Source organism: Oxyura jamaicensis, chromosome 20 (genome assembly GCF_011077185.1).
Source record: "Oxyura jamaicensis isolate SHBP4307 breed ruddy duck chromosome 20, BPBGC_Ojam_1.0, whole genome shotgun sequence".
Taxonomy (NCBI): Eukaryota; Metazoa; Chordata; class Aves; order Anseriformes; family Anatidae; genus Oxyura; species Oxyura jamaicensis.
Genome location: NC_048912.1, coordinates 3,473,111 through 3,490,181, shown reverse-complemented (window position 1 = coordinate 3,490,181; position 17,071 = coordinate 3,473,111). Strand labels below are relative to the sequence as shown.

General features: G+C 44.1%; 1 long non-coding RNA gene across 4 annotated transcripts in view; it reads right to left on the bottom strand.

Moving 5' to 3' along the window:
• Positions 1-1,720: 1,720 nt before the first annotated feature.
• LOC118176840 overlaps positions 1,721-17,071 on the bottom strand; it is a 43,346-nt gene continuing 27,995 nt past the window's right edge. Inside the window, exons 4-6 of one of the 4 annotated variants that reach the window (XR_004755543.1) lie at positions 10,962-11,158; positions 6,303-6,463; positions 1,721-3,204 (exon numbers count right to left, since the gene is read on the bottom strand). This is a non-coding gene — a long non-coding RNA (uncharacterized LOC118176840). Of the gene's footprint in view, positions 3,205-6,302; positions 6,464-9,561; positions 11,159-14,627; positions 14,680-17,071 lie in introns of those variants that run through there. The other 3 variants (XR_004755545.1, XR_004755544.1, XR_004755542.1) reach the window with 3 other exon arrangements.

Sequence of the window (17,071 nt, the reverse complement as noted above, 5' to 3'; positions counted from 1 at the left end):
TAGCAGCCCATCACAGGGGCACATCCCACCAACAAGCCTTCACAGCCACGATGGGCATTTCGGAGCACGTCCCTCCAACAGCTCCCCAGGCTGCTGCTCAGGCTACGGGCTGCTGGCTGGGACCACCTCAGTGGCAACCCCACAGCTGGTGGCTGTGAGAGGAACGGGAGCTGGATGCTCATCTCATCTCATCTCATCTCATCTCATCTCATCTCATCTCATCCTGCCTGCCTGCCAGCCACCCAGGGGCTGTGGGGCAGGGGGACCAGGGGACAAAGCCCTGCACACTTGTGGGTCAGGAGTTCATGGGTCTGTGCCTGTAGGTGGCAATTAGGAATACAAAGCAGCAGTCCTGGGGCTTGGAAACATACTGCTGGGCACTACCAACCATTCCTTTTTTTCAACTTTTTATGGCATATAAAGGGAATGTTACCTGGGTTCCCTCTCAAAGCATGGCCATGCACCTCCCTGAGAAACTGTAACTGAACTTTAACCAACGTGCCAAGGCCAAAATAGCATCCAGCATCTCAAATACAGGCATTTCCCCAAATCATTCAAATACTGTTGTATTTCTTTGTTGAGATAAAAGTGTTTTTTGTTGTTGTTGTTTTTGTGCTATGGATTTTACTGGTTTTTAATGCTAGTGGCATAGGATCAGATTTGGCTTTTGCTCCCAGACTTGTGATTTGTTCCTGTGAATCACCAAGGCTCAGAGCATGAGCTGTGAGGACGCTACTGCAGGACGTTGCTCTGGCAGGTTTCAGAGCAAACACCCAGGGTGACCTCAAGGCTCTTGTGCAACTCACAGGTCAGAGGCTGTCCCAAGTGTTCCTGGGGATCGAGCCACCACGCACGGGGCCAGAGACCCTGGCGTCAGCCTGGCCAAGCCAACCAACTTCATCAAAACCTCCACCTTCTCCAGCCCTACCTGAATTTGGCCTGGAATTATTCTTTAACCAGCTGACAGCTTCATCTCCGAGGCCAGGGGCAACATGCTGGAAATTTGCAACTTGCCTGTAATGAGTTTGGCAAACAAGGTAATTGAGTGCCCGTCCTGCAGGTTCCGTTCATCTGTGCCTGTCCACGGCAGGCTGATCCTGCCTCTGTCCTCCGACGTGGCTGCATGCCAGCACCATCCATCTCTCGCTGTCCTGCGGGCTGCAGAGGCCAGGTTTTTAATGGACAAGGCCCGAAGAGATTCAATAGGTGCCTGGTGGAGGGAGCGGAGCCGCTGCTCCGAGCATCCTGAAGGATGAGTGAACATTACCGGCCCCATAAATGACTGTCTGTCTGAGGTCAAAGGATGGACAGGCGTGAGATCACCATGACAGGCAGAGAGAGGGGAAAAATCATTAAGATTATATACATTTAATCCTAAAATATTCTTTGTCTCTTAAATAAGGACCTGGGAAGGTAGTCTCTGCTGCCCTGAGGGCAAAGCTTGGCAGGGTTCAGGTTTGTTCTTCTGCAGGAAGACCCAAATGGCAGAAAGATGAAGGTGGCCAGAACACACAATTCTTCATTAAATCCTGATGAATTAATGAGTTACTGAAACCATTCATATAGATCAGCCTGGAAATGCTATTTGAACAGGCAAGGATGTGCTTTCAAAGTGCTTGCATTTAAGTTTCTTTTTTTTTTTTTTTTTTTTTCATTTTGAATTTGTAAGAGTGTGTTTTTAAATTGTATGAATTTTTTTTTTTTTTTTTTTTTTTTTTTTTTTGCATCTGAGATTTGTGATCAGAGTTTTATTGTCATAAACAGATTCTTTTTGGTTTTGTTTTTTAATCTATTCCCATTGGCTTCTACTCATACCAGCAAGACAGCATACATATCAACCAAAGTTTTACTTTGAACATCAAGATTTCAGGAACTTCTGCAGTGGGGGTGTACCAACATGAAATCAACTTTAAAATGAAAAAAAAAAAAAAAAAAAAAAAAAAGGAAAAAAGAAAAAAAACAGAAGTTGAAAGAAAAAACTCCAGGTGGTAGGGATTAACCTGATTTCACCTGAACTTTCCCCACATTGAGAATACTCTTCAAAAGTCCAACACAGAGCCCCATTTCATATTCTCTACAGTAACCTTTAGAGCTCAAAACGTTCATCTGTTCACCCCCCCACATCCCCTCGCAGTGGCGTTTGCAAATGACACAAACATTTGACTGTGATCTGTGCTCTCCCTAATGCAGCCCAGCCTGTGCCCGCGCCTTGTAACAATTTTCTCTGGAGCAAGTTCAAGCGCAATTTGCTCATGCTGGTATCTATCTGTCATCGGATGTGTCAGCCGAATCGCTCTCAGCTCGGGCGGAGAGGCAGGAGACAAAAGGTCACCTTCCACATACGGTGTGTTCTCCAGGAGGCAGGAAGGAGAAGGGGGGAAACTGAGTTTTCATCTACCTGACAGGAATCATTTTTTTTCCCCTTTTCCTTTGCATTTCATCCCACACTCGCAGCACGGTTCAGCACCTCTGAGAGCAGATGGAGATATTCAGAGGAGATGAAAATGAACCAGAGCCATCGGAAAGCCAGGAGGTTGGTGTAAATGGTGGCCCCAAAGGTTGCAGTGCGTTTCCTTAGAGGAAGGATGGCTCATCAGCCTTTGAACCCTGACAGCACCGTGGCTCCCCGCAGCACGCTGTGTCCTGGAGCTCTGTCTGGTTGGCACAGCCGAGGTGGTTCCAGGAGCCGCGGGTTCGTGCCCCAGCTGAAGTCACTCCGTGCCGCTTGGGAGCTTGTCCTCCCAGGGGAGATGCAAGCAAGGAAGATGACTTCAAGTGCAGCTCTGCACTGAAAAGAGGTTAATGAACAGCAGCACCTCCCTGCGCCCTGCACACACTCATAACTGCGTCCCATTATTCCGCCCAGTGCACGCAAGCACTCGAGGATCCGTCAGCCCATCCCAAGCTGGCACTGCGTCCACTGAGTGTGCCAAGAGGAGATGTGCTCCCTGGGGAGAGGAGGACTTCATGGCCAAGGCCCTGACCTGTGCTAGACACTTAGCTCAGGTACGGCAGCTTTTGGGGAGCCTAAGCTCTCAAAAAGAGCAATTGGATTTCCAACACACTACAAAATTCCAGTCCCACCGTGGACCAACGCTGACATTTGGTGTGGGCTTGTCGTGCTCCAAGAAAGCCATGGTCCAAGGCCCATCCCAGCTCACCCTGGTGATTAGCCAAATCCAGCTTCTCAGGAAGAGGTTTGGGCTGGAAAACATAACACAGGGAAAACATAACACAGGGAAACGTGGTGTGTGGTGCTGTGCCACCACTGCCTGCACAGTTTCCAGCCTCTGTCCCATCACACACAGGACTGAAATGCTCTGGCTTGGGTGTGAGACAGGAAAGGGAGGAGAGATGCCAGAGCACCCACAAAAAGATCCTATCCTTATTGTGGATAGAACTGGAAGGATTTGGGGTTCCTTAAATCCTTGAAGTTAATTTTCTTAGCATTTCTGTATCTGACACCAGCCGAAAAGAATTCTGGGGGGAAAATAATACAAATGGTACTTTTAGTGCTCTGTGAGAGGAGATGTATGATCTCCAGCAGTCAGTCAGCGAGAACTGAAGACGTACAGGAGGGTAAGGAATAGAAGAGCCTGGAGATTTATTTCGCATTAGAGAGTGGCAGATGGGGAGGAAGGGGGCACGGAGAATAAATTGATGTGGAACCAGAGCCAAACTGAGAAAAGGCAAAAATCAAACCAAGGCAGGCTGAAAGTTTTCCAGTCAAGTGTTCCCCTGCCATCCCCAAAGAAAAGAGGAGCTTTCTACAAAATGGCATGTTTCAGGGACAGCCCCCACTTTTCACAAAATTATTATTTTTCAGTTTGCACGGAGTAACCAGACCAAAGCTGATTAACACCACCAGAAAAAGAAGCCAGGTTGCAGCAGACTTATTTTCATTGAAGACGTGGTTGAAAGCAAAGCCTCATGTGCAACTCTTCCATCAATAAAATCTAATATTCCAACCATTCTTAAGGTTGAAATGAAAGAGAGATTTAAGGAAAAACATTCTCAGGGAAAGCCAGTTAGATGCTATTGACAGCAAATCCGCAGAAACTTTTACCAATCTGGCTGCTGTTGTTACCTGTCAATCTCCCGGAGTCACCACATGAAGGATAACACTGTCTCCAAAAACAGCCAGCTGCATATGACAGGGACAGGCTTCTACATCAGAAAATGCTTTTTACTTTTTTTTTTTTTCTTTCCCCCCAGCCATATCTCCTTAACTAATAAAAGGTTTTGCCTCTCCCTACAAGCCTTATCTTCCTGTAACAGCCCCCACTAGCTACCCGCATCCAAAATAACCCGTCCTATTTAGGAGCATGGCAGAGGACTGAGACACGTTGAGCAGGTGCACCAGGCGTGCAGAGGAATGCCTCTCAGCAGGGCCGTGCACAGAAGAGGAAGATTTCCTTTAACAGGAGGGCAGGCTGATGGGGCAGAACCATCCCACACCCAGGTTAATTCTGCTGTGCCCCAAACAGCGCTCCCCAAGCATCTCATCCTTATTTATTGCATCCCTGATGATCCTCATTGCCCCATGAGGTCTTTTAGGAGTCACTGAAATAGGAAAATACAGGCAAACATCCACACAACTGAAATTTAGTAACATGAATTGGGGGAAGAGAACAATTTTTTTTTTTAAAAAAATATATATTATTTTAGATGGCAGCTGTTACCAGCACACCCAGCAACGGGTACAAAGTGGATATTTTGCAGCACGTGTCAGTGTGCAGAGACCCGGGCACAGGTTTTTAGCAGCAGCAGGAGCTGTGATGAGGCTGGTTGGTAACAACCAGCTTAGGGTAATGAGGTAATGAAACCAGCAATCTACCATTTTACCGTGCAGCCCCTTTTAGTCCTTCATGCATGCATCTTGTAAATGTAAACTTTTCACACTAAAAGAGAGAAAATTATCCTTGCACTTTAGCAAGAGGAATGATTCAGATAGCCCCAGGTAACAAAGAGCTGAGCTGATAAAGAACAATGGTGTTTGACAGCCTTTGGAAAAGTATTTGCTGGTGTTTTTTGTTGTTGTTGTTTTTCATGTGTAACATTGTTTTAAGCTGTGAAAGACACGGAGGTTAATTGCAGTTCACTAAGAAGGTGTTACTGTGTTATTTCTTTCCAGCATGACTTCCTCTCCTTTTCTAGGGGTGGAGGGGCCAACTGAGAGATGAACTGGCTGTGGAAGCCTCGATCCATCCTCTTTAAGCAAAAAAGGAACTGAAAAAGTTCACAAACTGGAAGTGAAACACCATAGAGTGAAAACCTGGCATGAGTCAATCATGGAAAAAAACCCCGCAGGTTTCCGTAGGCTCGTATAGGATTGCCCTTTCAGTATTCAAACATCCAGACAGGTCCAGAAAACTTTACCAGGGTGGATTATGTTCACACCGCCACACGAAGAGATCGGGTAAGGTGACAGGTCCTGCCAACAGCACAGCACTGACATGGAAGGGGCGGCAGCCTTCTGATCTCCTCTGCTAGCTACAAGAGCAAATAAAGGGCCTTTTCTTTTCACCTCCTGCTTAAGCAAGATTTCTGACATTTCTTTCAGAAAGAGGAAAGCATCGTAAAAGAACCCTGTCTCATGAAGATGGCATTTTTTAATGAGTGCTTCTAAACAAAGATGATGACATAGAAGAGAGAGAGCGATCTCGTACCCTGCCCATGAGAGCTTACCTTTACTCCCCCTGTCACAGCCTCCACAAGCTGCTGCAATGTCCTGGGAGCAAACCTCATCCAGGACCATGACAAATCAGCCCCAGGGTGCAATGAGACGAACTGGCCTCCTGCTTAGCATGGTGGCTGGCCCCCAGCGCTCCCTTCCAGCTCCGTAAATCAGCCAGCCCCAGCAGCAGGCTGCCCAGCCCCTCCAGCACTCACCGCCCTGCCCTCCTCTTCCAAAGCCATTTATCCAGAGATGGCAAAGAGAGGGCCCAGCACAGCAATGAGTAATGCCCAGCTGATCCCCAGAGGGGAAGGCAAATCACCTCCCAGGGAAACAGAGCCCTTTACTTCCCTGACCCAAGCTGTGAGAGTTTAAGGGAGAGGTTGCTCGTCCCAGTAAAAACAAGCACTTTCCTCATCGGGGATCACAGAGGACAGCTCTTCCCATCTGCCAGCCGTGCTAGTGCCGTTTGTCACAGCGTTGGGCGCGCCAGAGACCCATGGCAGTGCCAAAGGGATTAACCCAAGCACAAGAAAATTTAGTGTGACTCACGTCCTAACCTTTCTGGGTGTTAAATGCTGAAGTCATCGGTTGGTTTTCATCATCGTGACCAGGCAAAATTTACCTTGACTTTCCCCATGTAGTCATCTCCTATTTGGTGTTTGGGCACAAAAACGTGTGGTCCTCACTGCGATGACTGCCCAGTTTGCAGGTGGGATATGGCCCCAAGTTCTGCATACGCCTTCAGCAGAAACCATTCTGCAATCCCAGCCCAGCGAGCAGGTTCTGAGAGTAGCAAACAAGCAATAGGCCACAGCTTAATAAGTGGAAAATACAGCACACATGAGATATTTGCAACTCAAATCAGTAAGAATGAAGTAGAGGAAATACCTATTAAAATCAAGAATACTTCATTTTTTCTCTCCTCAAAATGTCTGTTTTAATTATGTATTTTTAGTGCTTTATGCTTCCAACACTACCAGATAATTTGTAAGTTCCAACACCTTCACGCACTTTTTAAGTCACATTTGATCTTTTACTGACAATTAATATCTCATTCAGTTAATAATCTCACATTCACCAAATACATATAAAATTTTTCATTGTTCCAAAAAATGTTCTTTTAATGGTCTCTAAAGTTCTGCTGCAGGCAAAGCTTTGCAGGTGTACATGGGAGCTGGGAAACCATCGCAAAGAGCAGAACTGCCAGTGCTCTTCCCCTTCGGAGGGAGGATGGAGGACTCCAGCACTCCATCTGCTGTATGACTTGTCTTCTTTAGGAGGAAGGATGTTGCACGAAAATAGCTGGTTAGTGAGTTAAACTGCATTATGAGTTTTGTCCGTATGAATTTTGTTAGGTTGTCCCTCTGTAAGGAAAATTCAAAATCTCATGGCCAGTGTGCAGGAGCACTGCAGGAGCTCCCTCCAGCACCCAGCCCTAGGGGTAACTTCTCTCTTGCAGTTCACATGCTTTTTGTGACAGGCACTGTCCCCTGACCTGCTCCTGCATAAAAAGAATGTGGAGGCTGATGTGAACCTTCTTGCTCCTTCCCTGCAGGTTCACCCTTCTGTAAGGGCTGATTTCTAGGACTTTCACACTTTCAAGGGTGTGAGCAAAGTGTCTCTGGTGTAATTTTCCAAAGCAGAACTGCAAAAGCTAGCTGAGGCTGAGCTGCAGAAAGAATTTGGGTTTGAGCATGCCAGCAAGGGGCAGAAGTATCTCAGAACAGGAGCTACACCCAGAAATGACCCAGGGCTTTCTGTACATTGAAGGAGGAAAAAAAAAAAAAAAAAAAAAGAGAGAGGGAGAAAAAAAGTTGGGGATCAGGGGGTAAAATATCACAAGAAAGGACAGTATTTTAACCATATAAATCACAAAAATAGTGTAAGTAAATAGTTTCTAGTTTAGCAGTTTCTGAGCTAGGAGTGCTTACTGGTATAGAGGGAGCCTAGTATGCAGCTTTATTTTCAGGGTACAGTGCCATCAGAGCCCATTATGCAGCTTTCAAATTCTTATTTAAGAAAAGAGGTCAGACTGAGCTCAGTTTCTTTATGAAATGCAGCTTAACGCACATTTGACTAAATATCCCAGCTCACTGCCAGTCAGCAGCTTCAGAGATGATTCTGAGAAAGGGTCTTCAATCATCCTTTGCTTCAATCTTCCTTACTCAAGGAAGGAAGGCAAAGCAATGAGATTGAGGGGTCTTCACAAAGGCAAAATTATAGGGTCTTGCCATGGAAGAGTGATAACTAGCAAGTCAAGATACCCACACTAGACGACGTGTCTGATAGTTTTGCTGCTGGACTGCATCTTACCTTAATGGAAGCAAGGTGAGTTGTCATCTGTAGGTGAGATGAATGGAAAGGTGAAGCCATGTGTGCTGCAGAGATGAATGTTTCACATCAAAAGTTCATTTCAAGCACAGGTTAGTACTGGCTGGAGGGTGATGTAGTGGCTAAATCCTTTACTTGTCCTAATTTTATGGCTAGATCTGTGTAAGAATGAGGACCATTTTGAGAAGCATCACCATAAATAGGTTTATTTTTGGTGAGTTTTTTTTTTTTTTTTTTTCCTTGAGGCTTAAATCTTGACATATTCAATCAATTCTACTGTTCCTGTTGCATTGTGGATTAGTTAATTGCAGAAGCAAAAATGTGTGCCTGATTTATTATGTATAGAGCTTTGGAAAATTACAAAAAGCAGAAACCTAGACAAGCCATCCAACTCCTCACTAATGGCCTTTAGCAACAAGGAAATGAGACTAACTGTAGTAAAAATGCAAATAAAAAAACAACATATGAATTCAGACCTCTGACTTCATTACAGAATCATTAAGAAATACTTGAATTCAGGCAGCCAGAAGTTTAAAACCAAAACAGGAGAAAAAAAACCCAGTCATTCACATTTGTAACCCTATCAGCAAGGAAATCTTGTCAAATTCCTAACCACTTACATGGCCATTTATACCTCCCATCACCCTGTTTGGGCTCCAGTAGCCTCTGACAATGGTTTAGAGTGTGAGTCTCCAGAAACTAGAGGTTAGTCTTGCTTGGGAGACAGGAGGATCTTCTCCTGAGCTCTCGTCTGTGATGACAGCATGTAATTGTCAAGACCTGTTGAAACTGAACAAAATTTAAACTGGAATTTTTGACCAAATTTATTCTGGATAAAACATAACTTGAAGAGTTTGACTGTGCTACGACCTGGTTTTGAGGAATCCGTCACAGAGCCGTCAGCTCACGACAACTCGTGGCTTTTAGAGACTGAACCAGTGACACAGGAGAGGTCCACACGCAGCTACCTAACGTCAAAGCCCCTTCGTGGTGAAGCATCTGACAGCGCACTAAGCCTAAATTTATAGCTGGGAAAATGGAGCTCAAACATAAACACAGCTTTTGCTCACTGCATGGGCATGTGTGAGCGTATGAATCAAATTTCTACACTGCTCTTTGCCAATTAATACCTCCAGATAAAGCACACTATGGAGCAACTTAAAATTTCACAGATTTTGTGTGCTCTCCTGCCCTGATAGGCTTCTTAGCACTTTACTGCTGTTTTAGATGTCCAAATATTTGCCTGGATAAATAGATTTAGAATCGTTTGAATAAGCTGCACTTTCCCATAGGAAGCTGGGTGAGTCATATCAGAAAAAATATATCTTGGAAAAGATCTACAGCACAACTACAGACAGGAAAACGAAAGCAGCAGTTGGCACTGACTTGTTCAGCAAGGGTAGAAATGGCCAAACTATACAAAATGTGAGTAGCCTATGGATTCAGAAAAAACTTACCAAATGATGCATTATCAAAAGCTTCATTTTTATGAAAACATTCATATGAAATTAATTATTTCAACAAATAATTAAATGTGGGATTTTATTTTATAAATATGAAATTTGTACTTATAAACATATAGGGGAAACCTGCCATGCTGGAAACACTCCTGGAAACAGGACAAATATCTGAGATACAAAAAAAAAAAAAACACTCTTCCATTACTCTTCCATTACTCAGCTCCTACCACAAGGAAGCAAAGGACCAAAGTAGCACATGCACCATAAAAGAGGGCTGAGTTATAATTTTGCACCTCTTGAGACTGAGTGAGAGCCCTCATATATTTTGGAAATCCAAATACAGATCTAGCAGGTTACAGAGATCAATTGAATGCATACAATTAGGGAAGCAAAAGTGATATTCCCACCATTAAAAATACGTTGGAGACTTAATAAGGCACAAAGTGAGGGAAATGAGAAGCTTTTAAATTGAAGTTATTATGCGCTGTAACAACTGCCAGAAATTATATGCTAATGTCATTCTCCTGCTTTTATTCCTCTCCAGTTCAGCAACAACCCACTCCCCAAAATCTCTTCCTACATCTGCAACTGCTACTGTCTCACAGATTTTTCACCACTCTCTTTTGACAGAGACTGTCCCCCATCAAAATGCAACAGCCTCCCCTAAAGCACTCCAGACCCAACAACTTCACCACGGATCCAGCAGCCTCTCCTGCTGCAATATGGCAGCATTAAGCCCCCTGGGACTTCTCCATGCCCATGCCTCAGTGGGGATCATAATCTGAGATTTCTTTCCTTTCAGAGGTAAACCTGATGCTAGAAGGACCCAATGAGGGATTCAGGCTTTCTTGACCCTGCCTTTAATTTCTATATACAAGAAGTAATAAAAGTCATTCAACATTATTGCCTTTTCCCTCCTTTCCTGATTTGCTTCGCTTAAAAGTAAGCAACAGTCCAACATTTGCTGAGCAGAAACTTGCAGCGTGACAACTTCCATCAGAGTCCTGCCTCCAGGAACACAAAGAAGAATAAAAGAAAAAAAAAAATCCTTTCCTCCTGGTCTTTAGATTCTGGCTCCACATTATGTGTGCATTGCCCAGTCTCCTTTGTTACATGCTCCCCTATGCCTCCATTTAAACAGAAACTATTTTCAGTGTTTTCCCATCTACGTGGGGGCTCCAAGCCTGCGTTCTTCCTTGTGCTCCATCCAAGGGGCAGTTTGATGAGCAGCTGAGGATGGGAGGCTGCTGTGGGATCCTCCAGCAGCTCTGGCCCCGGTGGGCAGCCCCTGTGCTGTCCCCAGGCACTGAGCAGCGTGGCAGTGGTGCTACTGAACATACACCAGGGGGTGTTCAGATATTGCAGAATAAAAAGTGGACGTGGAACCAAAGTGAAGGATTGCATAAGGAACGGGGGTAGAAACTGGTCCGGGGGGCTGTTAGAGCCTAGAAAATACTTTGAAAAAAATATTATAAAGCTGTCCTGCGTACAAGCACACTGTGCTCTCCTCAGCCACCACGTCCCAGACCCCCTCTGCAGCCATAGGTAATTCTGGTTCTGCTCTCTCTATGAATAGCTGATGTTCTCCAGTCTCCATGGGCACAGGCATCCAAAATCAGACTGTGGCAGAGGTTCAATCGCATCAATAGTAATAAGCATAAAAATGGTGTTATATGAGGTGAAGAACCTGTGGAGAGAGAAAAAAAATTACATGAAGATTTACAGGGGAACACAAGACAGAGGTGAAAAGCAGAAAGCCACAAGTTCTCAGGCAATTATGGGTGACTTTCCTGGCAATCACGGCTTGCAAATCAAGTCCACCTCCTGCCCTGGTGGCTGATTGCCAGGAACAAGTTAATTAACCATCACTAGCAAACGCACGTCTAGTCTAGACTTTAACAACTCCACCGATGCTGGCCCCACCGTCTCTTGGCAGCTTCCCCTGCCCGTCCTCCTGCAATTGCCCAGGAGCCAAATTCATCCTTGGGGAAAGTCTTTTTCTTTAGCTTGCACCGGGGATGAGAGCAGCCCAGATAGTGTGCCCTGGCTTTTTCCCCATATCCTAAAGAAAATCATAAAAAAAAAAAAAAAAAAAAAAAAAAAAAAAAAAAAGAAAGATTTGAACTTCCCCCATTATGGTCAGTTTTTTCATCTTCTTCCAATCACCTTCACGCCAAAGGCTTTCGGACAGCATCTTTCCTCTTTCAGCTGATATTTGCAAGCATTTATTTTACGTGTTGCTCATCAAACTTTTTCCAGTTCATGTGTCTTATTTTAAAACCACTATTCGTAAAATAGCCTAATTCTCCAAACGGTGCTGAGCTGAGTGGAATAATTACCTTACTTGTTTTAGGCCTCTGCTGGAGTCCAAAATTATACACTTGGAAAATTATGATTGTTTTATCTTCTTATTTTTTTTAGTTTCAAAAGATGTGTGAAAGACAGGTTTTTATAAAGGACATAAAACCAGCCAAAACTATAATTACAACAGGCAGAAAAGAATTCAGAGAAAAGATGATTTTATGATTAAGGCATTGGACTAGAAATTTAGAAATTTAAATTCCCTTTGTAGCTCCGCCAAAACCTCTCTCTATAACCTTTACTGAGTGCTGAGTGACTTAATCCCCTCATGCCTCAAATAAAATTCTTTGGAACTTCCCCGTTTTATGATAGCTGCTGTGAAAACACATTCGTTCACGTTTGTGAGATGTTCAAATACCCCAATAATCAGAAAGCCACAAGGACTGGGACAGTTACTGTCATCTGGCTGCATTTAATCATCTCTTGTCAAAAGCATATGCATCTTTAATCACGAGCACATGGAACACAGCAGCATTGCTCTTGAGAAACAAGCACTAGGCTAACAGAAAAAGCAAGTGCAAAAATTCCTGTTTCTAACAGAAAATATGTTGCAAAGCAGGGCAGCAAATATCTAAATGTACATCTGAAGCTTAGCATCCCTGCATCACCTTCCCCCAAAACATAGAACAGCTTAGCTCTCTTACGACAGACCAGAAATACCAATGCACGTTCCACTGGAGGTATGCAAACTCGGGAGCAATTACAGCAGCTCCCAGACTTGCATCTTGATACCAAGGAAAAAAAAAATGCTACTAAAGGTGTGCAAGATGGTTTTCAAGTGACCTTAAAAACAGGATGCCAAAAGTGGGGCATTAAATGCGTATGTTTCCAGGCAGTGAAGAGGACACCAAACTTTCAGAGCGAATTCTATTTAAAACCTCTTAAACTGGGGAGCAACTGAAATGAGAACACGACTGCAATGAGAACACAACTGCAATGAGAACGCAGGACCACAGCAGCACAGGGACGATGCCCAGGCGCTCCCCAGCCCGCGCACGGTGAGCACGTGGGGGACTCGTCTCCTCTCTTCCTCCTGGAGCACCAAGGGATGCTGCTATGTCAACCGATCCCCCCCTGCCTTTTTTCATTGCTTTAATAAATTAAGCCGAGCAACAATAGAGATGAGAGAAAGCAGGACAATGTGGTAAATGTAGCAGAAAGAAATTTGAATTGTAATGAGGAGAGCTAATCAGGAAAAGAATGGACTATAGAAGAAGCACTAATGAGTTTCTAAATAAATTCAAAAGGTTAATATTGTTCTATCTAACAAATACGAGAAGAATCCTAATGTGAAATGAAAGGCCACACTGCAATGTCCCCGTGTTGCAGCCACATCCACCCACCCGCCGGCCACCGCAGCCTCCTGATCAGTCTTGGCCTCGTTTGCCTCTACACATTAAGAACCCAAGCCAAAGTCCAACAGGTCAATGTTTGGACTCTCTTTGACTTGAAGGCTTTGCATCAAGCCTTTGCTGCAGGTTTACATTAGCATTAAGGAGCCTGTACACAAAGTGTGGTTTGCAAACCAGGAGGGCTGTGTGTGTGTCTGGGAGACGGACAGGGACATTTTCAAGCACCGTTTTTAGCACGTGGATTGCCAGGGTGAGTAAAAGGCTGATATAGGTGCCCCAAGGAAAGGGCAAGTAAATACAAAAACTTATAAAAATAGAAAGCTGGAAGGGTTTTGTTTGTTTGCTTCATTTGTTTTGGTTTTTAATTTATGCGATGCCAGTAATCCAAAATATAAGCTAAGACTTCCTGTCTATATAATCAAAAGTGAAAATATTCAGAGTCCTTTTTGTATTGTATTACAAAACATGGTAAAAATTGTATGCCAGCCAAAATATGATATTTTTTAGGTGAGGAAAGCAGCCTCTTTCAAGAAAAATAAAATAAAATCCAATTCCCAGCAAAGTAATAGACTCACAGGCTTTTCATGAGAATAGATCTGCTCAACTATTTTCTTGCTTGAAGGAAGGAAATCGTGCCATTATAATATTTTACCCCAAATATAAAAAACCTGCCATGACATCATTCTTCAGGGAGAAATCCACGTATATTTGTGTACATGGCCATCCATCTATCTTGTGAACCACAAACAGAACAGGGGGGAAGAGCCGAGGAGGGCAGCACATTCATCTTCTCCTGCTCCCACGACGCCAGGGGATGAGTTAGGTGCAGCCCCAGAGCCACGTCACCTTATTATGATCAAGCCATCCCCGCAGGAACGCATTGATCTGCACACATCACCGAGGGCACAGTCACACGGATCCCTCCACTCCTATCGCTTACGGGAAACGAAGGAAATTAAGATATGTATGTCTTTTCTTTCGGGTCTGTGAATCATCCTACAGCTGGTGTAGCACTCCCACGCCAGTGCTGACCAATCGATGGATTATTCACAGGAATTTGCAAAACACTGCTCAGCCACTTGCCTGCCATGAATAATTTTGTTTGACAGACAGGTTAAATACGTCAGCTTTCCTCTCGTCTTTCTCCTCGCAGAGACAGTGGGCATCTGCCCCACTAGACAGACATCTACTAGAGGCTTTGGCACAGTTCAAGGCAAAGATTGAAAGGCAAAACCCTCAGACCCAAGAGACCAGAAGGGTTGGAAATACATGGAGACAGAGACTGGACAGCCAGGACATCAACTGTTTGCAAGCAACTCTTTGTAAGCCAGTAGGAGACATGCACTTACCCTCTCATCACTTACAAGGAGCTCACCAGAGCTCCTCAATGTTTCCAGCCCAAACCACGAGTGAAATAAAATAGAAAGCAGTAGAGCAACTCACCCTCCCGAGCCCAGGGTGGAAGAATCACCAGCTGGATGTTTCTGGCACTGCTCTGCAAATGGTTAAATGCAAAACTCTTCATGAAACAAGGGGCACTGCAATGAAATTGCTAACTGTGAATAAACAAGACAGTTGCACAGCTCATCATAACCCTAATGATCCTCTCTAAATCATGCAGCCCCATCACCTAGATCTATTGGCCACATTAGCAGACTGCTGAGTGCAGGAAATATGGAGAGGATCATTTTTAAATGGTTTTACGTGCCGTGCTCATTGGGAGCCCTTTGAGATGGAGTCTAAAGCAGATGGTAAAAGAGGAAAATTATTCACATTAATTCTTCAGCAACCTAAAATAAATTCAAAAATAAATGAAATAATGAAAGCCTCATTCAGTCATGGTTTTGTAGCAGTCATAAAAGCCCCAACAGGAAGAATCCAGAGTGGTTCCACTCTTCGCCACAAACCTGCTGCTAGTTAATTGGCTTCAAAGCCACAGGAACATTAATATCCTGTAAAAAAAATATATGATCTTCTCCATTCTTTGGCTATTGTTCAATTGCCTAATGAAAGAACAAACAAGCTGAAATATCAAATAAACCTCGCTGTATACAGTGTGTACTGTATCCATTTCAATTTTGCTTCACATACATTTCCTACAGAGCAACATCTTTTGCTTTGAGAGTCTCATCCACTCTGGAAATTGTTATGGTGAAAGATAATTACTGCTCCCCCATTTTACAAACAGGGGAACTGAGGCACTGATTTTACTCAGAGGGGGAACAGCAAAGTCAGGACCACACCCCACATCTAAGCCAACCCTAATACTGAGTTTTCCTGCTCATCTCGCATGAGTGGCTCCACCAGGATCAGCTTTATCAAACCTTTAAAGTCCCCCCTGAGCTGAACAAACTGTGGCTCCTGCCAAATAATTCAACAACTCCTTTGAAGTTGTCCCTCACCCAGATGAGCCAGAGGATCATGCCACAGAGAAGCCCCACTCCCACAGCAGTGAGCTACGCAAAACCTTTCAGACAATCTTAAAAACAAATAGCAAAAAAAACATTGCAGCATCAATGTTTCGATGTGACAGCAGTACAAAACTCTGTGAAAACATTGAAAATAAGTGATACTAAAATACAAAAAATGTGGAAGCTCACTTTAAAAATCACTATCACCAAACTTATTTAATATTAAGCAAAGGTCCAAGCACAACACAGGCCAAACAGAAACCTCTCCACAGCTGACTATTACAGGAACATCATGCAAGCTGTTCTGTTATTTAATTTCTAACACAGAGTGATTTAAATCCATATCAGCAAAGCAATGTACCTCTCTTGCTCATTGTGGTCAAGGGCATTTCCCGATATTTGCTAAATGGAAATCTGCAGTTCTTGTTCCTGACACGACGTAGCCCCATTGCTTTCTGTCTATTTTACTTCCTATTCATTTTTGGCCTGAGGAGTAAAACCTACCAAGGTTTACGACATCTTGTAGCTTTCATCTGCATTCCTCTAAGTTCTGCCCATGGTGCCTGACACTATTTTAATTTTATCCCCTTTTCTGTAATGCACTAAGGTGTGCAAAATGAGTTCAGCTCACACAGCGAGAGCTGCCATCAGCAGCGAGCTGCTTCTGTAGGGTTTTCCCCATCAGGTTAGTGCTGGGGTAAGCAGCCAGCTGTTTTGATGAATGAACATATGTGGATGAACATCAGCTGGATGGAGTGCACTGCCTCATTTCCCAGAGTCCAGCAACCATGAGACAAAAGTTAACAACTCCTGCACCATCCATTGACCAGACGGGGTCACCTCTGCAGCACAGGCTTAGGGACAAGAGGCATCAGCAGCACCCTTGGCTGGGAGCAGCCTCATCTCCAACCTCTCCCAGTGCTCAAATGCTCAGAAAATCCTTCTTTCCTTTTTGGAGCATCCCCTGTCCTGCTCCTGGAACAGTGGAGATGGGAGAAAGTTTCTCTGTGCTGCTTCTGTCTCCACTCAGCATCAGCTGAAAGCTTGGAGCCCTGGCAAATGCACAGTTTGGTAAAGGTCGTGCTCTGAATGCAGATTATTCATGGATGTGAATTTATCTGATGAATTATTCGAAACATATAATTCAGCTGGCTCTACTGAGCACGTATAGGATGCGTCTCTGCAGCTACCCTAAGTACAAAGGAAGATGTTAAATAAGGACAGTCAGTTGCATGAAAGCATAATGTTTTATTTGCCCCAAACATGATAATTCTTTAATTTTCACACTGTGTACTAAATAGAAATACAACCCGAGCAAGGTGCATTTACCTGTAGCTGATTAGTAGCATGTTGCAATTGATATCCTAGGTTTTTAGACCCTGATTCAGTGCTTGATTAGGTTCTCACCTAATTCCATCACATGGTAACTTTGAATTGCTTACAAACCTTTATGACTATGGTGTGTTGGCAATCTCC